The sequence below is a fragment of the Manis pentadactyla genome, chromosome 4 (assembly GCF_030020395.1).
Source record: "Manis pentadactyla isolate mManPen7 chromosome 4, mManPen7.hap1, whole genome shotgun sequence".
Taxonomy (NCBI): Eukaryota; Metazoa; Chordata; class Mammalia; order Pholidota; family Manidae; genus Manis; species Manis pentadactyla.
The window spans coordinates 18892775-18916049 of NC_080022.1; the positions used below are offsets into that span (position 1 = coordinate 18892775).

Here is a 23275-nt window from a genome sequence, read left to right on the forward strand (position 1 = left end):
AGGGACCATAGGCCCAGACGCTGGGATAGTCTGTGGTGCCCTGGCCGAAGCCCCACAGGTAGGAGTGTGTGAGGAGGTCGTCTCTGGATAGCTCCGCCAGGCTGTTCCAGTGATGCGGTGCATTGACACCAAAGAGGTTTCCAGAAACGTACATCAGGGCTTCCTGGCCAGGGGTCTGAAGCCTTCAAATGTGCATTTGAGTATGTGTGTCCATCATTTCCATCACATTCTCAAAAGGGCCCATGATATTTATTCATTTGACAGACTTTGCGCCAAATACAAACTGAGCCAGGGCTCAGTGCTAGGGACAGTGGCCCAGATAAGGCCTGTGTGTGGCTTGGGTATGATTGGGGACTGGGGTGGGGGATGGTGGAAAGTGTGTTTTAGTGACATGGGAGACCCAGTGTCTAAATCTAACTCTGGCTCCACCACTTGGGAGCTGTGACACTGCATCAATCACTTCTTCCTTCAGCCTCAGTTTCCCCATCTGGGAGAAGGGTACAACCAGCTCCACTCTTAACACCTGGGTTTTATGAGACTCAGAAGTAACCATTATATTGTTGGGGGCATCCTAAGGCAACTCAAAGGTTATCCCAGAGCAAAAGGCAATTTAGACCAAATATATTTAAGGAAGTCAAAGTAAAATTGATGAAGGCAGCTGCAGTTAACTGAGTTACTATGTGCCCAGGGCTATGCTAAACGGTTAACTTCAGCCCATTAAACAGTGGGCCTGCTGGGTCCAGATGTTATCCACTCCCTTTGCTGCAGGCACCCTGGCTGGGGGAGGAAGGCAGTCTTGCTTCCAGTACTTGGCAGAGTCACAGCCCAGACTCAGGTCTGTGTGACCCTTGACCCTTCCACGTCCAGGCCTCCCAGGAGCCATGTCTGCGGTCTTGCTACACAGCACAGAAAGGCTACCCTCTTAGGCTCCAGTGGGGGTCTCTTTGGACATTTATCTCTTTGTCCTTTTCAAGCGGTGATATTTACAATGTCCAGAACCCAGAGGCAGAGCCCTCTGATGTCAGCCATCACAGACTCACTTCCGAGTGGATCGTAGAGGACTAAGAAATTCTCTCCTTTCTTCTCCCATAATCTGAAAAGACACCCAACAAGTTAATCTTTCAGTTTAAATTTGGCCAGTGTCTTTGGTCTCTGGATGTTTCAGATTATGAGTCCTGAGCACCCGCCGTCTGCTCTTTCATGCATAACGGATGAAGCCAGGAAGAACAAAGTCGCCTTTCAGATTTAATGTGACCTTCAGCCTCACTGGGCGGATGGGGTCTTCTCGCCCAGGAGGAGACACCATCCCAGTTAAATCTTTCCAAGGACTTTTCAGCAAGCCAGGGTAGGGAACCTGAGTGGTCTGTGCTCCCTGTGCTGTTGGGGGCCTGGTCTTTGCCTTCCTCCTCCTGCCACTCCATGTGTACACATCACAGCAGGTGGCCTGTTTAATTCTTAGGAAGCTAACCTTTCTCTAGTGCTTACTACCCGCCAGGCCCCTTTAGGTCCTTTACACCTAATGTCGCGATACTAGTCTTAATAACCATGCTATGAGGTGGGTGGCCCTAGTCCCATTTTCAAGATGGGATGACTGAGGTGCAAGAAGGGTAAGTGAACTGACCAAAGTCTCACAGCCAGTAAGCAGTGAACTTGGGATTCAAACCCCAATTTGTTTCTTTCCACGGCTGCCCACCCTGTGGTATGAAGGGAAAATCCAAGCCGAGCTGCCCATGCCCTGCTCTGCCCTTCCTGCAGTCCAGCAGCAGGCAGATGGGAGCTGCTGGCCGTGGGTGTCTCCAGAGGCGGAGCGGCAGGCCCTAGGCTAGGCGAGACATCTGAGGCAGGGGCCGTCTTCATAGACAGATCTTCCCACCTCTTCAGAGGCGGCTGCCCTGGGGGGCTGCTTCTCCAGACATGCCCAGTTTAGGACTCAGCAGGGCATATCACATCAGGGTCCTGTGTTGTCCCCAGTAGGCACTGCCCAGCCCGTGGAGGAGAGAGGGGGACCAGAGTGAGCCTGATGTCTCTGAGAGAGGAAGGTTTCCTCTGGGAGCAGACTCAGTGTGTTGCAGGAGGGGGAACATGTCTCTGGAACATTGGCAGCATCTACACATTAGCTAGTTTAACCTGCTGCAAAGTGACTGTGCTGGTAAGCATTGTTAGCCCATTTTAAAGAAGCTGAAACTCGGGCCCATGGAACCTATGTGACCTGCCACCTCCTGCAGGTGGTAAGAGGCAGGCCTGGGGTTCAAAGCCCATGTGTTCTCCACTGTACTGGAGTGGCCCTGCCTCTCTCTCTGGGTTGCTTGGAACATTTGAACAATACAATGACCTTGCTTGCTTAGGAGCTTCTGAGCCCAACACAGAGTAACTAGTCAAGTGCCCTGCACACAAATGCTGGATCAGGCTGGTGCCTTTGCTTGGAGCCAGGACAGATGTGAGCTGTGTCACAAGTGCTTGTTGCCAAGCAACAATTCTGACTGCACCTGCTGAGCCTCTGCAAGGGGTAGGGCTACCAGGTCTTTTCACAACCCAAGGGTTGTGGGTCATGGTGCCTGGAAAGCTCCAGGGCATAGGCTAGGTTTGCACCATACCACGGGGATATTGGAAGTCAGAGCTGAGGAAGCCAGCAAAGGCCCCTGGGAGAGAAGAGTGTCTGGGCCTTGAAGGAGGGCAGAAAGGTTGGAGACCGCCTTCTCTAGCCTGGGTGCTCTGAGATGCTAGGGCCTGGGTCTGATTCACCTTGTGGCCCCAGGGTCCAGCCTAACGCCTAGCACAGAGTGGCCACCAGTGACTTGAGTCAGCTCATCCAAAGGAGGACATCCAGCCCGGCCCCTGTGAGAACTTGCTGAGAGAAGGGGCGGGCAGCCCTAAGTCAGCAGGCAAGACTAGCCTTGCAGCCTGACAGCTGACTTTGCAGCTTATCTGATCTGGAGGCAAACGTGTCCCATGGCAAAACCACCATGCGCACTGGGCACTGGTGCTCCTGGTCCCTGCACACATCCAGTGTCCCAGTACACCCAGCCCAGCCTGGTTGGGTGAAATGTGTGGTCCACTCCTCTGCCCTAACTAAGGTATTGGTTTTCAAAATGTCTTTAAAGAGGTATTCTAGAATACCAGTGCCTAAAGAGCCCATATGACCCCCCAGCCCACCCACTTTGTTTACAACTGGAAAACTGAGGCCAGCAAAGGGACAAGACTCCCCCAAGCCATGTGGGCAATTAAGTGGAACTGAGACTTGAGCCATATTTTTTCCACAGACCCCATGCCCAGTCCCCATCCGTCCCTTAGAAAGGAAATTCTCTTCTCCACATTCGCTGGAAGGGGGCCACATGCTCGAGGTCTGCAGGGCTTATGGGGAAGTGGAAATGATTATGATAAGAAAGCTAGGAGAAAGGACCTTGGTGAATTCTCAGGCACGTAATGAGTATCAATTCATCATAAGTCTCTTTATTCTCCCTCCTCAAGGGCTCCAGGGTCTCATCTGTAGCTTGAGCTGCTGGCACAGATGCCTACAAAAGAGAACAGAGAGTTGTGATTATAAGTGTGGTCTCTAGAGCCAGACCGGGTTTGAATCTCAGATTTGCCACTTATTAGGCATGTAAATGACTTAATAACTAATGACTTAATAGCCTGGGTCTCAGTTTACTTGTGTGCAAAACAGGATGATAACAGTACCATCCAAATGGGGTGCTGTGGGGAGTAAATGAGTTAATGGGTGAGTTAATACTTGCAAGGTGCTGAGCACACCATCCACCGTGGCTGCAACTTGTTCTACTATCGTCGTGAGGGCTGTTCTCTGGGTGGGGAGGGACAGTGGGGAGACAAAGACCAGCCTCACCCCACAGGCCCAGTTGAGGAGGAGACAAGTCATGTCCTACCCAGTTTCCACCCAATGCCACCCAAGTGCACACACTCTGGCTCCACCCCACCATCAGAAACTGTCCTTAGGAAAAATTCTAGGAACTTCCTAGTCTAGTCAGGGTTCAGTCAAGAAAACATTCCACCCTAGCTGCTTCAAGTGGGAAGGAAATCTCTTAATAAAGAGATTCAGCTCCCTGGAAAGGCCAGGGAGGCTCCTGCAAGGGTTCGGGGAATCGGAACAGGTCGGCATTGAGGCAGCTGCGGCTCCTGCAGGGCCCGTGTGATCCAATCTCATTGGCAGAAGCTGGTGAGAAGCCTGCTGGCAAGGGAGGCAGGGTGTCGTTCAGGTGTCCAACCCTGAGCTACAGGAGTGCACAAGGAAGAGAAGGAATGTGGTGCTGAGACACCCTCAGGCCGCCTGGAACCCCTCCTTCTGTGACACTCCTGGTGTGCTTAGTCCAGAGAAAACCTCCCTGCCATCCTGCCACCCTGACCGTGTGCCAGGTGCTGTGCTGAGAGTCATGCACCATCCTCAACCCACAGGGCAGCGTGTGAAAGCCGAGTCTGAGAGGTAAAGCGACCTGATGAAGCAGCGGCAGAACCAGCACTACACCCCAGGTCTGTCGGCACGTGAGCTTGGGCCCTGGCCCTGGGCGCTCCCTGAGCCCAGCTGGGCTCAGGGCCATTCGTTCACCCCCACAGATTGCTTGGAACATGGCACCAAACCAAACAACAAAATTCCATCCTCATGGTGTTGACATTCCACAAGGGAGGGGGAGTACTGACCCCCACCAAACATGAATAAATAATCTATGTGGCGCTCAGTACTATGAAGGAAAAAGCAGAAGGAGAGGATAGAGAGCAACATGCTGGGGCAGTGATGCTTACATAGGGTGGTCAGGGACATTTGAGCAGAGACTTAAAGGAAGTAGGGAGGCAGGTGTATGGCTACCAGAGGAAAGAGCATTTGAGACAGGAAATAGCAAATGCGAAACCATCAGGCAGGCAGAGGTGGATTGTGCAAATAGGCAAGGAGGTCAGCGTAGCTGAAGAGAGAGCAGGGCAGTGAGGTCCACAGCAGGTCCAGCCATGTGTGACCTTGGGGCCAGAGCAAAGGCTTTCAACTTGCTTCTGAGCAGGATGGTTGTCAGAGTTTCTGTACAGGGAGAGACCTGATCACACTGAGATGGCTCAGTGCGGGTCGGTGCGGAGACCTCAGGGGCTATGGCAGTCATCCAGGGTCAGGCCCAAGGAGAAAGCAGGCTCAGGGCTAGAAAGGGGGCAGGTGGAAGCTTGAAAAAGGAACAGCATTTCCTCCCCCTCTGCTTTCCAGCTGGAGGAAAATGTGTGCGTGGCCAGGGGCCTGGATTTGATGGTGTTCCCGAGTCTGGGTGTCAGTGACTCTAGGTGTCTGCAGGTCTGGGTCCAGGGTTTGTGCATCCTTATGTGATGTGGAAGACTGGCATCTCTAAGTCCCTGCCAGCTGTGAAGCTGTGGCTCAGGGTGCGTCTCTGGGCACATTGTGTCATTTCTCCGGGCGTGTGAAGCAAGCGCGTCTGGGCTTGTGGGTCTGTGTATGCCACAGGCATGCACACCTGAACGTGAGCATGTGAATGTGTGGGTCCGAGGATGAGCAGACTGTATTTGTGTGTGTGTGTGTGTGTGTGTGTGTGTGTGTGTGTGTGTACCTGCTTGTCTATAGGAGGCAGCAATGGAGAATGTCTTTGATATTGACCCTGTCACTGTCTGGACCCCCTGCTTGCTTGACATTCCAGAGCTCAGCTCTAGTTTTATAGTGAATCAGAACCAATGGCCCTGGGACCCAGGGGTGTTGACCTGTGCTTCTTGGGGTCTTTGGTTGAGGGCCTGCCCCCTGGGGCTTTCTGATGGCTGAAGTACAGAGGACCCCCCAGCCCCAAACCCCACAATACTTTATACCCAGAGACTCCCTCCTTTCCCAGTGACCAAGATGGACCAGAGCTCTCACTATCCAGTTAGGAAGACAGATGTTTAAGCCCTGCCATCCCTCAGTAAGAACCAGCTTCCTAAACCTGGGAGCCTTCAGGAAAAGCCAGAAACTTCATCACCATGGAAAGAGCACTATGTTAAGATTCAGAAGGACATGGGTTCAAATCCCACTTCTGTCACTTACAACTCCATAACCCTAGTCATGTGACTACTCAGTTGCTCCATCTGTAGAGTGAGGACCCCCCTCACAGTGTTTTTATGAAAATTGCCTGCTTCCAGGGCTGTTTGGTCCCAGGGCCTGGGTCCCTGGGACCCCAGCCATATGACACTTAAATGGGGAGGTGGAAGTTAGGGGCTTTCTGGTCTCAGAGCCAGAGGTCTGGGTTCAAGTCCTGACTCCACCACTGTTGTGTGACTTGAGCAAGTCACCACCCAGCTCTCTCAGCCTCAGTTTCTTTGTCTGTGAAATGGGACCATGAACAGAGCCCTGCCCTTCCTGCAGGGTGGTTATGAGGGTCCAGTAAGGCCAGGTATGGGGAGAAGCTGGGAGGGCGCTGGGGCTGGGGCTTCTGCCCAGGCAGGGCCAGTGAGTAGAGGATATAAAGTCCTGCTTGGGACCACGAGGGCACCGTGTCCCCAGCACCAGCTGCTTGGTGTGGTCTGACCCGGAGTGGGAGGGAGGGTGGGTCAGGTTTGGGAAGATCCTGAAAGCTCTCTCTCCCCTCCTTAGCTGCTCCCCACTGAGTGTCTCTCAGCCCTCAGGGTTGCCATGGGAAAGGGGAGGTGGATTAGGATAATTCCTGGTCATAATTTATTAAGTACTTAGTCTATGCCTCATTCTTGTTTTATTGAAATTTTCACAACAGCTCTGCAGGGTAGGTGATTTTATAGAAGAGGAAACTGAGGCTCTGAGACACGAGGGGCTTGGCTCAAGTCACACAGTCAGGAGGAGGCAGCTGAGGCCAGGCCCAACTCAACACACCAGTGCTCTTTCTCTTTCACAGACGCGTCCTCGCACTGAGCCTGATGTTTGGCAGAAACTGGGCTGGAGTGCAGAGAGGGCCAGGCACCAAAGGGCAGAGGCCACACCACAAGTCCAGTCCTTTTTTCCTCCTCAGAGAGCAGAGCTGAAGGGCAGAGACAGACGCCCGCGCAGTTAGCAAAGCCCAGTTGTAGGTCCGGAGCCTTCACCTGCCCCTGGTGCGGAGGAGGCAGTATGGAGCCATCAGGCAGAGGCGCTGGGACTAACCTGAGGCACAGGACAGAAGAGGGCCCGACGGAGCGGTCCAGGCCAGCGCTTGGTCTCTAAGGACTCTGCTGAAGCGCGGAGCCACAGGGCAGCTCAGTCAGAGGGGGCCTCAGCTGGGCCGCGGGTGCCCGCGGGCATGGCCTGCAGTGCCAGCCCTGCTGAGTCACCCCCAGGCGGCAAAGGCCCCAGGCCATCTCACTTCTACTGCCTGAAAAAGAGCAGGAGAGAGAATGGCTTGAATGCTGCTTTATTGCAATAAGTTTGTCGATTCAGCTCATTACATTTAATTAGAATTATTTAATTAGAATCTTAATAAACGGGTAAAGCAGGAAGGAGGCTGAGAAGTGGAGGTAAGGAAATCCGTGCTGAGCGTGTGAAGTAGACCCAGCTGGCGGGGTGGGGTGGCAGACGGGCTGCCAGGACATTTTTCTGGAAGGCTGGGGAAAAGGGTCTGCACATGCCCTGACCAACAGGGCCCAGGGACCCCACAGCGGGGAGAAAGGAGCACACTGAGAGCCAGGCTGGGGTCTCACCCACCCATTCTTTACCTGTGGCCCCTGTGTGCTGGGTCCTCGCTGACAGCACTGGGCATGGGGTGCTGGGTAGGACGCATGTCCTGCCCTCAAGGAACAGACAAGGAGCCAGACGGTTACAACTCCCAGAGCCAGGGGCCTGGATGGGGGAGGGAGAGGCCACTGTGCCAGCCGTAGACGGGGTATCTAACCTGGCCTGGGGTTAGAAAGGCTTTCTAGAGCCTGCAGTGACACCTGAACATTGATTTGGAGTTAGATGAGGAGGGGAGAGGCTGTAAGCAGGTTTGTAAGAAAGGCGATGAGTCTGAGGGGCCTCTAGGGGGACAGTGGGCAGGGGAGGTTCAGAGCAAGGACCTGGAGCCAGGCGCTGGTTCCCTGTCCCCATGCCACCACTGTGAGCTCTGGCAAGTTATGCTACCCCCCTGAGCCTCATTTCCTCATCTGTGAGTACAGGCAACAACGGAACCAACCTCATACAGACTGTTATGAGCAGATACCCGTAAGGTGCTTGGAACAGCAGCTGGCACGTGGGCAATGGTAAGTGCATTAGCTATTAGGATCTTTGTTCCACGTGGAGGTGTCCAATGCATGGCCGCCTGTACACAAGTCTGGGTGGGGCCCAAGCTCTGGTAGTCATCAGTGAAGCCACAGGTGTGGGTGGGCACCCAGAGAGAGCATGGTAGGCACCTCCATCCCCTCTTTCTTCCTTCCCCGAAGGACATGTTTTGCTTAGAGATCTGCCCTTAATACAGCCCATACTCTTCAGGACAGCTGACCCCACACCCCAACTCCAGAGAAGGATCTGGTCATGGCATTCCTTCCCCCGGTGCTGGTTCTCAGTGAGGACGGAGAGCCGACTTGGCTCTGCCATCAAGGAGGGATTCTTCCTCCCTCTCTTCTTCCCCCTTTCCCTCCTGGATACATACACAAAGAAGTACCCAGGTGACCCTGTTGCCACCCCACAGGGAACCAGACCCAGCATAAAGCAGTGGTGTGCTGGTATACCACCTCTCGATTCAAAGAGAAGCCCTGATTTCCATAATGTAAATATCCCCTCCAAGGCTGGTTTCAAGCTGCCAATGTGATGCCACTGAACAGGGAGTTAGGATGCACACAATCAGCTCTTGCCAAGTGCATGACCCGGCTCTGGCACTGCTGGATGAAGCCAACCCTGAGGACAGCAGAGCTGAGAGAGGAAAGCATGGCACCTCTGCCAGCCCTGGAAACTGCTGGGAGCTGTGCCATGCCAGCAGTCTGCCTACCCTGGACCTCTACTCTTGCAGTTTTCTATTACTTGCAGCCAAATGCATCCCACAGGCTGCAGGGACGCAGAGCAAGAGAAAAGAGGGCCCAAGACCAGCCCTGAGGGACTGTTGGCATTAACGCAGTGGCAGAGGGAGAGGAGGCTGTGAACTCTACCGTCACTGTAATTTGCGATGCCGGGGATCACATTTTACATTTGACTTCCCACAGACTTAATTCCGCTGCAGGAAGAGATAAGAGAATTTTTAGCCTAGCTCTAAAGTTCCTAGGCTTCAGTCTATGCCTGGAGCCAAGAATTTGAGGATTGAAGCTTGTTATTCTTTTTCTTTTAATTGTCCGGCGTCATAGAAGCAGCCACCCCACCTTTGAAATCTCCATGCCATTCATGTGCTCAGTGGCAGTGCCAGTTCATGCCCTCAAAGCTCTCCCTTCAATGGCACTTTTTCTCCAGATGGCCACAGGCCATAATTAAATTAATTAATTAAATTTAATTAGCTGTTTCACCACTACATACCACAGGCTGCTAGATTCTCATGCCTGGATACTTACTAACTGGATTTTTGCTACCTTCAGCCCCAACTAGACCAGATAATTATTTCCCACATTTCCCTAAGGGTGTGCCATCTGAAACCCACCCCCTCACACCAGTTTCCAGACCAGTCAAGTTTCTTGGTTGGACACAATGGAAACTGATGCTCACTAATTTGAACAGGAATGTACTGGAAAGAGCACCAAGTTGCTCACAGAATTGATCAGAGAACCAGGCCTGGGGAAAGCACAGATGTCAAAGGAGGCTGGCTGCCCAGGACATGTCATCGAGGGGCCCCTGTAGGAGATGTCTGGTTCTGGTGCCCCTCCTGGGCTGCCATCGCTGGGCATCACAGCCAGAGTACTGCCACTGGCTCCCATGAATGATCCCATTTGTCCTCTGAAGAACCTTAGTAGTCCCCAAATTCAGGCGGGTTCCTGGTGGCTGCACTCAGGTCCCGTGTCTGCCCCCCACTGACTGGGCGCGTGTCAGCTTTGGCTTTGGGTGGACAGAGCTGCCTCCCTGTAAGGCTCACCCCATGAGGTGGCTCCCTGAATGAGAAAGGGCTTTGAATGCTGAGCAGGAGAAAAACACATAAAACAACGAATGTTCACCTCAGCTAGGCACCGTGCTAATATTTTGCCTACATTATGATTTTTGAGAGGTATTACTTTTATCAACCTTATTTTACAGCTGGGGAGTCAAGCTGTAAGTTTCTTCATCGGTGATAACCCCAGGCTTCTGTGGTACTGTGAGGACGAGGCTGGACACCAGAGATGCTGGATGGCTCTGAGCCAGGCTTCTGGCGGGGCTGCCCTAAACTTAGGCCAACCTTGGTCTTTGGGCCTTGAAGAGGTGGGAAAAGCCTCTCCAGTCTGGGCCTCGCCTAGTTCTAGATGCTTCTGCTGTGGGGAGGCAGGTTGGACCCAGGGGGCACCCTCCCAGGGACTGGCAGACACGAGCCAGAGAGCTTCTCACCAAAAGCAAATGGTGTGCCTGGAACAGGTGTTTTCTGTGAGCCTCAGCATGGGGTCTGTCATGAAGCCAACAGCCTGACGGGGTGCCCTCTGCAGTGTGAACTGAGACACTGGGTCCTGAGAAGCAGAGAGGTGCGGCCCCTCGTGCCGTGCCTGGGAAGAGGAGAGGGCGTCTGAAGGAGAAAGCCCACTGAAGCCCCAGCACTGGCATGAGGCTCCCGCGGGTGCCAGGCCTCCCCCAGGTTAGAGTTCCCGAATCTGAGCTGGTCTCCCTCCTCAGACGGGAGGCTCCCACGAGTGCAGTGACACCTCTCCCAACACCCCAGAGGTCCTGTGTGCAGGGCTATGTCTCCCACCCCGGACTGGGGCATCTGAGGCTGAGATATCTTTTCCCTCAGACCAGGAACACCTGAAGGCGGGCTGAGCTTTTTAAAAGTCAGTGTCAGCAAGAGCCGTGCAGACTGGGGAGTGGGACCCGTAGAGCTAGACGGAACCTGATTATACTGAAGGGGAAACTGGGACCCGGAGAGGGCAGGGACCTGCTGAGTTCATCCCCCAGGGGGTAGCTGTGCAGGACAGTATGGCAGGACTGGTGCCTCCCAGCCAGGAGGAATGGGGGTGACAGAGGAGGTGTGGCCTTAGGAACGCAGCTGCCAGAGCCAGCAGGAGGAGGCAGCCTGCAGTGACCCAGGCTCGCTCTGGGCTGCCAGCCCTGCCCACTGGAAACACTGGCTGTCCCGGATATTTGAGGTCTTGGCCGGGCTCCTGGGTGATGCCTCATCTCACTGTGCCTGACAGCTGTGCACAGCTGGAGGAGCTGCTCTTGGTGGAATCCAGGCCTGCCCAGCACAGGCCTGGGCCATGGGAGGATTTCCATGGGAAATCTGGGTTCTAGTCACCTTTACCTGGTTGTGTGACCCTTGGCAGGGCCATGGTCTCCTGGCCCTCTCTCTGCCTAATGGGGAAGCTCTTCCTTCTTTCATCAGACATGACTGAGGGCCCATGATGTGTGCAGCTCTGTGCTGAGCCCTGGGCATGAGGCAGACCCAGGCTTCCCTGCCTTCCAGGAATTTATGCTCCTGGGGAGCTGATACTGAGCCTCAGTAGCCAGTTTGTTGAGCTCCCAGAGTACAAGGGTCTTAAGAGGCTACAGTTTCATTTCTCTCCATTCACTGGCCCCAGTGTCCGGTGGCCACATTACAGCCTCCCGTCTGAGGAGGGAGAGCAGCTCAGATTCAGGAACTCTAGTCTGGGGGAGGCCTGGCGCCCGCGGGAGCCTCGTGTCAGTGCCCAGGCTTCGGTGGGCTTTCCCTTTCAGACGCCCTCTCCTCTTCCAAGGGTGCTGTGGCCACTTTCAGTGATTACAAAGCCAGCTGTTTGCATTCCTAATCCCGGAGGCAACACAAAGCTTTCCATTTCTTTGACCCCACCCACCAGATTTGTGGAACTTGGACTGTATGCGTATGTGTGTTATATCCAGCGTGGTGGGGGGACACTTGTTCTTCCCAGGTTTCCTGATTTTGGTATCTTGGAGTATCATGGGGTACATAGATTTGTTTGGCATATTTCCCTCCCCCTCCATTTTTTTCAAATTAAAATTTAAAATTCTATTTTAAAATTGTGGTATAATATGCACAGCACGAAATCTACCAATGTAACTATTTGTAAGCATACAGCGCTGTGGCAGTGAGTCCTTTCATAGGGCAGCCTTCGCCACCCTCCATCTCCAGAACTTTCTCATCATTCCAAACTAAATCCCCCTCCACGTTTAAACAGCTGAATTCATATAACATGCGATTCCCCGACTTGAAGTGTACACATTGTGGGTTTTAGTGTAGTCAGAGTTGTGCAGCCAGAATTATAATCAGTTTGGGAGCATTTTCATCACTTGAAAGAAATCCACGATCCATTAGAAACTCCCCACCCTCTCATCCCCACCAGCTCCCCACCTCAGCCAACCACCAGGGTACATTCTGCCAATGGATTTGCCTATTCTAGACATTTCACATAAACAAAATCATAATACGTGGCCTTTTTTCACTTAGCAGGTGTCAGCACTTCTTTCCTCCCTCTCAGTTTTTGAGGCATAGCTGCTCTGTTGCAGGGGCTGAGGAATGTGGCGTTCAGCCGGCCACGTCTCCTTGCAATCCACCCCAGGCTCTCCATGGCTGGGCTCCTCTGTGGATCAGTCCTGCTGGCTGCCAGGGCCTCAGAGCAGCAGGTATCTGAATGTGCTCTGTACTGGGCACATGTGTGTGCTCTTTGGGGGTCCTGTGGATCTGCTGCAGGGTTCCTGTTGCAGGGCCCCTGTGTGGTGGGGGGCCTTCCTGGATGGGTCAAAAGGTGGCACAAACCCAGCTCTTCTCTGTGGTGTCTGCTGAATCTCCACAAATGATAGGCATGCAGGCTGCCTCATGGCCAGTCCCTTCCGCCCTGCCATTTCTCTCTGCTTCTCTCCTCCCCTGCTCAGATCTGCTTGGGGCCGGTCTGCCCAATAATCAGCGGCTTCTCCCTTCTTCCATAATAACACATGATTTTCTCGGTGCCTCTCCCAACAGGAGTAGTTGGGAAGAGTCCCTGGGTGAAAACGGAAAGAAAATCCACAGCGTCCATGTGAAACTGAAGCTTCACATCCCGAGGAACCTCTTTCCACCAGCCCAACCCCCTGGAAGCAGAGGGAATGGTGCTGTCTGTGGGAGCACCAGCCTCACCCGCTCAGCAAGCCCTACGGGGCTATATGGGCCAGTAAAACATGGGGTGCTCAGCAATTATTCACCCCCTGCTATCAATTTGGGGCAAATGGGGACATCCCCACAACATCCCATCACACATATGATCCCACCCATGTGACAGCCCTGACAAATGCTACGAAAGGAAGTGAGAGAATGTTCTGATCTCACCTGGGGCTGCCCCAAGGAAGTGACTTTAACAGGGCAGCTCAGGCCAAGATAGCAGCATATGCCAAGGCATGGCGGGGAGACAGACAGGCCATGGATTTGGGGCAGCAGCTGGGCTGGCTGTGGCAGAAGCAGTGCCAATGTTGATAAACCATACGCCCATTACAGCAGTTCTTACCTGACATCACGGGCTCTGTTGTCCCTCTTTTCTAGATAGAGGTTTGCACCTTGCTCTGATAAGTGAGGTGACCTGTCTGAGATGACGGTAGGTATGCAGGGAAGCTGGGATTTGAATCTGGGTCCAGAGCTGGAGCTTGACCAGCCCAGGACAGGCCTGTTCTCTGGGCCTATGTGGCTCTTCTGTGTTCCACGATCCCAGCAGACCCAAGCTGGTGGCTGTCCTGCCCCTGCCCCTGCCCCTCCCCTCTTCTGTCACCTTTCCCTGGGAGCCTGCATGGGGTGGCACACAGGCAGGGTGTGGTTAGTCCAGGAGAAATAGGCCAGCTTGGCAAGAGAAATAAGGGCGTGGGTGCTAGCTGCCTGGATTCTGGTCCCCATACTCCCTCAAGGGCTCTGTGGCTCAGGGTCAATCTCTTCCCTCTCTGATGGTCATTTTCCTCATTTCCTTAAATATGTACTCTTCTTAATTGATTTTATTCTCATTTACAGTTGGCCCAGAGAGGGGAAGCAAAGCAGTGGCATTCAGGCCCCCCACACCCAGCCCAGGGCTCTTTCCTCTACACTGGGCCAGTCCCAGGAGACTCAAGGTGGGCAGTGGATGCAGAAGCCTAGATTTCTGAAGACTGGTGGCACTGGGGCTCTTGTGATAGGCTGGGGGAGTGCAGCCTGAGCCACCCACTCTCCCTGCACCCATCTCTGGGCCGCCTGGGAACTGACCCTGATTTCCTCGGGGCTGCATCCGACCTGTGCAGACCATTCCCTGCAGACACCGGACTCCGGTGGCACCTCAGCATCCCCAAGGGCCTCATACGTAGATCTGTGCTTCCCACATACCATGTGCATGAGTGTGTGTGTGTGTGTGTGTGCCTGCATGCACATGTGTGTGTGTTGGGCCAGGGGGAGTGAGAGGGAGGGGACTGAGTTTGGAAGCTGGGCTGAGGTTAGGCAAGGAAGGGGTAACTGGGGAGAAATGCTTCTTCTAGAGTTATTCCTTAGGAAGGGCCAAAAGAAAAGAAAGTCTATTAATAGACCCGATTAATAAACATCAGCCGAGGTAAATGTTAAGAGGAAGTACCTCTGCAAATGTTGGCGGTCTCTCAGGCAGGGCTCCGGGTAGGTTGGCACGTGGGTGAAGAAAGCAGCCTCCCTCCTGTTTGCTCAGAGCACATTTTCAGTGGCAGGGGAACTTCCTCCCTGAATTTCTGAGTGGGGGCCACGGCCAGGCCTGCTGCTTCCCGGCTCCTCCCCGACCACTTAGACGTCCCCTAACATCTGCCCCAGCTACTCCGGGCTTTAGATGTTCCTTAAACACGCCAAGCTCGTTTGTACCTCGGGGTCTTCCCCTTGGCGGCTCCCCGCTCCCCCTTTCCCTTGCGTCCTGCAGGTTTCTGTATAAATGTCACCTCCTCAGAGCGGCCTTTTCTGACCCCATCTGAAACAGCAGCCACTATCCCCATTGCTGCTCATCTTTCCTTTTTTGTTTTAATTCCCTAACTCTGTTTTAATTCAGTGAAAGGACTTGGTACAACCTGAAATTGTATACATGTTTTTTTAAATGTATTTATTTATGTCCAACTCTAGAATGAAGATGGACTTCTTCTGTCCAGTTCACTGCTATGTCTCCTAGAATAGTGCCTGGTGCCTAAGTGGGCGCTGCTGTGTGAATAAGCGAGGGGGGGCCTGGACGGAGTTTCTGTCCTCAGCCAGCTCCCTTTCCTGGGCAGCTTCTCAACTGTGGGCTCAGTGATGTGACCAAGGCATGCAGGCTGCTCTGGGGGCAGTGAGGAGAGGTGGAGAAACCCTGCAGGGAGCGTGAGGGAAGGCTTCCTGGAGGAGCCACGTCCCAACCAAGGCCTGAGGCTTGAGTAGGAATTTTCCAAGTAAGAGGGAGGAGAGAATTCTGGGCTCAAAGGACTGAAAGCAAAAAAGAACCTGGGAAGTTAGTAGAATGTAAAGTTTTGTGTGTCTGGATCAGGGAGGTGGGGGAGAATCACATAAGATACTGGGTGGTGGGCTGGGCAGGGTCCACTCATGAAGGATCTGGGGGAGACAGTAAGCCTAGACGTGACATGACCAGGTCATATTTCTGCGTACAGGCATTTTCTGAACACAGTCTTCAGAAATTTTACCATATCCTGCATCTCTTACACCAGAGATAAATATGATTCACTTAAGATTTAACATGTAACTGACTCACTTTACTTAAATACATGCATTCAAAAGGGAAACTCTTTGTAACATCATCCTAATTTGTGTCATATACATAAAATAACAGTAAAATGAAACCTAATGAAAATGAAATAATGTTATACTCCATCATCTACTTAAGGGTCTGATACCAAAGTCTACCTTCTTTTGTTAAAAGGGGAGATTAACCTGTCAACAGAGTGTTAAAGATACAATAGCACCAGATGGGACCGTCTCCTTGTCATAATCATCAGAAAGATTGAAAGGGAATTCAAAGGGAATATCCTTCTTGCTATGTGATTCAGTGTTACTTCAAGCTGTGTCTGGATTCCTTCTAAGATTATTTCACAACTACACAAAAAATTCGTATACAAGACCAGTGGTATAATTTCTACACGTTGAGAAACTCACTGTAAACCTTTCAGGTATCTTTGAGTGGGAGTAGGGTATGGAAGAGGAAATGGGGTAGATGGCCAAGAAAACTGAACAAGCTAATCATATTTTATCCCCCTACTCCCCTCACATTGTAAAACCTACCCACCCATCCAACTACCTGGGCATCCACATGCCTGCCCATATGCCCACCTGCCTTTTTGATTACCTGCTTACCTATCCACAAGGCCATTTACTTACGCACATTCTCATTACGTAAGCATCTCCTCATCTGCCCCTCAAATGCACCCACTCCCTCCATCCACTCTCCTGAACATTTCCCATACATTACCCTGTCTACTTATCTACCTAATATTGTCTACCTATTTAACCACACATCTATTTATTCATCCATCTATCCATGCATTTATACATTCATACATACAGACATCCTGCACATTACATTCCACACTCAGTCTTGACCTCTAGTTCTCCTACTCTTTCTAAAATAAAACCTTGGCCATGACCCCTTTAAATGAGTCTGATTTGGGGATTCATTGCCTCTTACAAGCCTCAGTCCTCCCTGAGCTGCCCCTTGGGCTGTCTCTGAATGGAATCTCTGAGAATCACTTTATTCTTGCTGTCTCTGACCTCTTCCCCTCACACACTCCTCCGCACTGGGGATCTTATCCTGCCATAACCTTACCAGGGCAGAATGCTAGGTTGTCAAAGCTGAAAGGGACTGAGGAGACTACTGAGCCCAAAGCTTTCAGTTTCTAGATGGAAAAGCCAAGGTCCAGAGTAAGCAAGGTCGCAGCATGAGCCAATCACAGCATTAGAAACCTTTTCTTTCCCAAGCTAAATCTTCTAGTCCCTCCCAACTACTCATGAGTTTCTAAAATGGCAGGGCTTGAAGCATCCTTAGACATCATTTCCTCGAGCAGTTTTGCACTCAAAGCAATGGCTTTGCAGGGTGGAGGGTGTGAGCACTCTTAAGTCTCGGAGGCTCTGCATCCCTATTTAACCAGAGGACAGGACTACGTTTAATCTTTTTTGAACAAAGGGTTTTTGCTGCTAAGAAAGTTTAATCCCTTTATTTTCACCCAATGACCTCATTTCATGGAAGAGGAAGTAGGTTCAGAGAGAAGGTTCTTGCCCAAGGTCAGATAGCGGGTAAGTGGCCAAACAGGTATGCAAATCATGGTTTCTGGCTCTGTCTTTTTCCTTTACTGAGCATCTGCTGGCTTTAGAGGGACTTGAGTTACAGTGACCAGGGAAGAGGGAATGCTATACTTCTATTCCAGGAATTCCTAGACCTAGCTTAGGGAGGGCAAGTGATCCTATTTACTTCTTATAGACTAAGAAGGACCTATTACATAAAAAAAAAATCAAATGTCCTCTGGACTCTCTCACCCAGCCCTGGCTGCCAAGGGGGTAGGTTGACATGTGGGCAAAGAAGGCAACCTCCCTCCTGGGACTGTGGGGATACTATAGCTTGGTTTGCTCAGCATCTTTTGTAATGTGCCTTCTTGTACTAGAAATATAAAGAAGCTAGATTTCTGAAGCCAGGCATCCAGATGAGATTTGGGTTCTGTCCATCAGATCCACCATGGATATTAACACTGTCAGGTAGAGGTCATACTTCTCTGATTTGCAGGCAAGCAGAGTTATGGGTTTTTTTTCTGCAAGCCAAAGTACCAATTATATTCCAATCCCCTCCTTTATGATGGCTCCGTTTCCTTAACAGCTGTCTCTTTGCTCTACAAAATTCTGCCTGTTAAACTTATGACAACTGAGCACACTTGGTTCACTGTGATTGTGGGTTTTGCCACTGAAATTGATAACCCCTCCTGGGAGAGACATGAGATGCTTCCCTCCCCAGAGACACAGTGCTAACTGCTCTCCGCTGCCTAGTGGATGGGCCGCAGTGTCAGGGCTCTGTGGATTCCTCCAGCTTGGCTGTATTTGAAACTCAGCCTACTGGTGTTCTTCAGGAGCTGGGGCCAAGCTCCACAGCATCTGAGCTTTTCCTGAGACCTTCCACCTGCACCTCCTGTCACTCTGAGTTTTCTGGGCTTGTCAGTTTTTGCTGAAGCATCAAACTTGTTTATTTGCAAGGCAGCGTTGTACCCTGCCCCTGGCCTTTCAACACAGGTGAACTTGTCGTTGCATAACATAATGCAGCTGTTAAGAGCAGGCCCTGGAGTCTGGCTGCCTGGGTTAAAATTCTAGCTGTACTGCTTACCAGCTGTGTGCCCTAAGGCAAATTATGTAACCTCTCTGGGCCTCAGGAGCCTCATCTGTAAAATGGAGATACACAGTAATAGGAAGGTCAGAAAAGATAACTCCCCTAGGACCTGAAGGACAAAGAGAAGAGGAAAGAGAATCATGGGCAGGATGGAATAGCATGTACAAAGGCCCTATGGCAGGAGGAAGCAGAACAATTACAGGAGATTACAAGAAAGCCAGGGACTGTGGGGATACTATAGCTTGGCTTGCTCAGCATCTTTTGTAATGTGCCTTCCTGTACTAGAGGTATCAAGAAGCTAGACTTCTGAAGCCAGGCATCCAGATGAGATTTGGGTTCTGTCCGTCAGATGCACCATGGATATTAACATTGTAAGGCAGAGGTCATAGTTCTCTGATTTGCAGGCAAGCAGAGTTATGGGTTTCTTTTTCTGCAGCAGCTATTGCAGAGGGCTTGAGTGTCTAGACCCTTGCTTGTGATTGTAGGGGGAAAGCGTGGGGTACCCATTCTCTCAGCAGGGATCAGGGCAGAGCATAGTTCTGGAGCCAGAAAAGATGGTGGCGGGGTCCAGATTCTCCAGCTTCTTCACCATGGCAGAGGCTGTGGGGTTACTCTAGGGATTGATTCTGGAAGCTCAGCCAAGAGCCAGCCTCTCCAGACCTCCCTCCAGTGTTGTAAGCACCTCTCCCTGTATTAAGTCCATTTCTGTTTAAATGAACTAGAGTGATTTTTGTGATCTGAAGCCAAGACTGACTGTAGTGGATTAAAGAGGTGCATGGATTCTTTCCATCAAGAAATGGAGCTTATTTCCTCTCCCCAACAACTGGACTAGCCCTGTGTCTTCTTAACCAAATGGAAGTGGAGGAATGATACTCTCTCAGTTCTAGACCTAGCCTTGAAGTTAAGAGCTGCAAGTTTCTGTTTTTTACCTTCTGGAATGCTTGCTTGCTCTTGAGACACCACCTCTCAGACTCCAGCTGGCATTGTGAGAATCCCAAACCACATGGAGAGGCCATATGCGGCCTCGAATCAACAGTCCTGGTTAAACTCCCAGGCGACAGCCAGCATTAGCCAGCAGTCATGTGGGTGAATGTCTCAGAGGCCCAGCCCAGTCACACCTCCAGATAACTTCAGCCCAAGAAGTACCACACAGCTGAGCCCAGTCAAGCCCAAAAATCGTGAGGGAGAATAAACAGTTGCTGTTTTAAGGCTCTAAATTTTGGGGTGATTTTTTACACAGCAATCGGCAACCAAAATACTGACCGATACAAGCAGAGGGAGTATGAGGAAGTGAGATGAAACTGGAACAGTTAACAGGAGTACATTATGTGGAACCTAGTAGACCATGGTTAGGAGTTTGTATCCAGACAGCAGTAGAAAACTGTGGAAAGGTTTCAGGTAGAAAGGTGACACGATTGCATTTACCTTTCATCTGGATCAGCCTACCTGCGGGGTGAAGAACTGACTGGAGGGGAGCCAGAGAGATAAGCAGCCCGGAGATAAAATTATAATACTGGGTGACGGCTATGGGACTGCTGGTGATCTGTGTGGGCTTCACCTGACTGGGTCCTTCTACCCTCTGTGCCCACATTTCCTCACAGTGCCTCATACTGCTGGGGAGTCAGTGGAAAGAGTTCAAGTGTCAGATACATTGGCTGTTAATCCCAGATTCACAGATTCAAATACTTCCTGTATTTTTATTTTTACCTACTGTGTTACTTTGGGCAAGTCACCTAATTTCTCTGGACTTCAGTCAAATGGGGTCAATAATATTGTAGAATACTCATAGTAATTCCATTGGTTTATTGAACAGTGTCTGGCACACAGTAGACACTCAATAAATAGTTGTTGAATGTATGAATTTAATGGGCTGGAATTGATTGGGTACAAGGAAGAAATGGCCTTATTTTTCTACTTTGCCTGCAAACTTCTGTCAAGGTTAGGTTTCCTCTCTTTGACTCCTGATGATAATCAGTCAGATCCATGACTTTCTGGTCCCTTTTGGTCAAAACAACAGTTTCATTCTGGTAATTAAAACTTACTTCCAGTAGCCAGAAAGTCCACTCTGACCCAGTGAAATATAACATTTTGATTTCCTATTCTGTTCAAAGCTCAAACAAATCCCTCCTTCAATGAGTACCTACTATGTGCCAGACCCTGTGCTGGGGGCAGGTAGAGTTGCCAGTTAAAATACAGGAAGCCCCATTAAATTTGAATTCCAGATGAATTAGTGAATAATCAGTTTGTATATATATGTCCCAAATATTGCATGGAACAATAATAGTAAAAAGCATTTGTTGCTTATCTGAAATTCAGATGTAATTGTACTTCCTGTATTTTTATTTGCTAAATTACAGCACTGAAATGCCTTGGCCCTTGTCCTGTGGAAGTATGAGCCTTCTCTGCCTCTGCCAAAGGCATTTGACTCTAGGTGAGCAGACAGGTACAGGAATCCCTTTCCCACTATTGTCCCCTTGGCACCTCTGACATTAGCTATACGGGGGGAAGACTGACCGTCTATCGGTGAGATTTGAGCAGCCCTCCTTTGTCCAGTTGATCGGCCCCACTGCCTAGATTTCTACAGGTCCAGCTGCAGTCCTTTGAAAACATTTCTTTTCAGATGGTTAGGAGAGAGCATTTGCCTCTGGGAGGGTTAGAGCCACATCAGCTAGCACTTCCTGTGGCATCTGATTGGAGTAGAAGTTGCTGCGACAGCGACAGGATTCAGTGACGGTTTCCTGGAAGGGGGTACAGTGCTGCCCGGAGGGCAGGAAATGGCCTGAGAAGGGTGGGAGGGCCTTGCTGGGGGCCTGGGCCCAGCTCCTGGCCGAGCAGGATGCTCCCTAATCCTAATCGTCTCCCAGCAAGGGCTGGAGAGAAAGCAACTGGAGCAGCACCTGGGTGGAGAAAGAAAGGAGAGGCACGAGAGAGTCGGGGCTGGGGAGGTGGGCAGGGGCAGCCTAAAGAGTATGGATTTGGGGCAAGGCCCTGTCCTCTCAGGCCTCAGACCCGCCATCTCAGTGTGGGCAGTTGGGGAAGTGCTCTGCATGAGGCAATATACCAGACCTCCCTGTCCCTTTAACTTGTCACTTTCTGCTGGGTCCTGCAGTTTCCCTCCCAGGTATGCGTCTCTGTCTTCCACCCTCCGCTACCATGGACACCGGGGGCCCAGACCAGGGCAGGCTGCATGCCCACAGGGGTACACCCTCTCTCCCACTTGTCCTCAGGCCCTGACACTGTTTTTTCTTCAATTGAAATATAGTCGATATACAATATTATGTTGGTTTCAGGTGTACAACATAATGATTCAACAATTATATGCATTACTAAATGCTCACCACAGACATATAGTTATCATCTGTCACCATACAAAGATACCACTATAGTATTGACTATACTCCCTATGCTCTACTTTCATCCCTGTGACTAATTTATTTAATAATTGGGCATTTGTACTTCTTTATCCCTGTCACCTACTTCACCCATCCCCCGCATCATCCTCCCCTCTGGCAACTATCAGTCTGTTTTCTGTGTTTATGAGTCTATTTGTAGTTTGTTTGTTTGTTTTTTAGATTCCACATACAAGTGAGATCTCTGACTTATTTCACTTAGCATAATACCCTCTAGATCCCTCCATGTTGTTTCAAACAGCAAGATTTCATTCTTTGTTATGACTGAATAATATTCCATTGTGTGTATGCACCACATCTTCTTTATCCATTCATCTACTGATGGACCCTTAGGTTGCCTCCATTTTTGGCTACTGTAAATAAAACTGTGATAAAGGTAGGAGTGCACGTATCTTTCTGAATTAGTGATTTTGCTTTCTTTGAGTAAATTCCCAAAAGTGGAATTGCTGCTGACCTTGGTTTTCTACCCAGAGGCAGTAACTGGGTACAGGGGAAGGCAAGGAAGAAAAATGACCCACTCTCCTGTTTCTAGCTGCTCCTCACCTTGGCCCCTGCAGGTAATCATTAAGCCTTTTGGGGATTCTGAGTACAAGTTGGGTTATTTCCAGCTCTCCCCACTGCCAGTTCAGAGTTCAGAGTTCTTGTTTCCCTAAGTTGCAACCCATTGATCCGCTTTTCTGCCTTCCAAATTTTGTCAGTGGTTTAACCTCCTCTTCTGTGCTAATTATCTTTGTGGTTTTATGCCTTTAAAAAATCCCTTTTGCCTTTGTGTTAGTGGAGTGCCATGTGGGAGCAGAGCTGTGTGTCCATCTGTCTTATTTAGCTAGAATTCATAGTCAGTCTAATGCAATCTTCACAACAATACCAAGGGGCCAGTATTATTACCCTCATTTTCTGAATGAGGAAACTGAGGCTCAGAGGGACTGTCTGCAGAGCTAACAAGGGGCAGGACGTGGTACCACCACAGCCTTCTGTCTCCAACGCTGTTCTCACCTTGCACAGCTCTCCTGGCAGTGCTCAGAGGAGGCTGTGCCCTCCTCACCTCCACAAAACTTGGCTTCTTATATAGTAAAGTCCCAGTTTGCCAGGACGCCTTGGGGTGATCATGTCTTCCTCCATGTGAGTATGTCCTCTGACGGTGCCTCCTGGAGGAGCTGAGGCAGGATGAGAGGATCAACTGTTGTCAAATGCAATTAACAACTGGAAATGACCTTAATGTCCAACAATAGCGGACTGGCTAAAGAAATAGGGTATACTATTTTAAAAACACTTTCTGGCTCCAGAATGGTGAGGTAGAAGAATATTTAATTTTGTGGGAAAATGCTGCTGACAAAAATGCCTCTGAATTGGAGAAGCACATTTTCTAATCAGTAGGTCCAGTGTAACAACAACACATGGATTTAATAACAAAATAAGAAAGAAGTAATGAACATGCACCCGCAACACTTGGTTCTTGAGTACAGATCCCAAGCCAACATCCAAAGTCAAAAGGAGTTCTCCCTCCCCCCTGGCTGTGGGATCAAGTGCTAACGCCTTAGTCTCTTCCTCCTCCCGCCAACCTTCCCATCACTCGTGATCTTGACGCCTACAGTTCATTT

At 50.7% G+C, this 23275-nt stretch overlaps 2 long non-coding RNA genes across 2 annotated transcripts; one reads left to right on the top strand and one right to left on the bottom strand.

Moving 5' to 3' along the window:
• Positions 1-3434: 3434 nt before the first annotated feature.
• LOC130683322 (uncharacterized) lies at positions 3435-21982 on the bottom strand. Its single transcript, XR_008996930.1, has 3 exons — positions 20782-21982; positions 7082-7289; positions 3435-3512 (listed from the first exon to the last, which is right to left on the bottom strand). It is a non-coding gene; the product is annotated as an uncharacterized LOC130683322 (long non-coding RNA).
• LOC130683323 (uncharacterized) lies at positions 7755-13894 on the top strand. Its single transcript, XR_008996932.1, has 3 exons — positions 7755-8151; positions 12488-12604; positions 12942-13894. It is a non-coding gene; the product is annotated as an uncharacterized LOC130683323 (long non-coding RNA).
• Positions 21983-23275: the final 1293 nt, after the last annotated feature.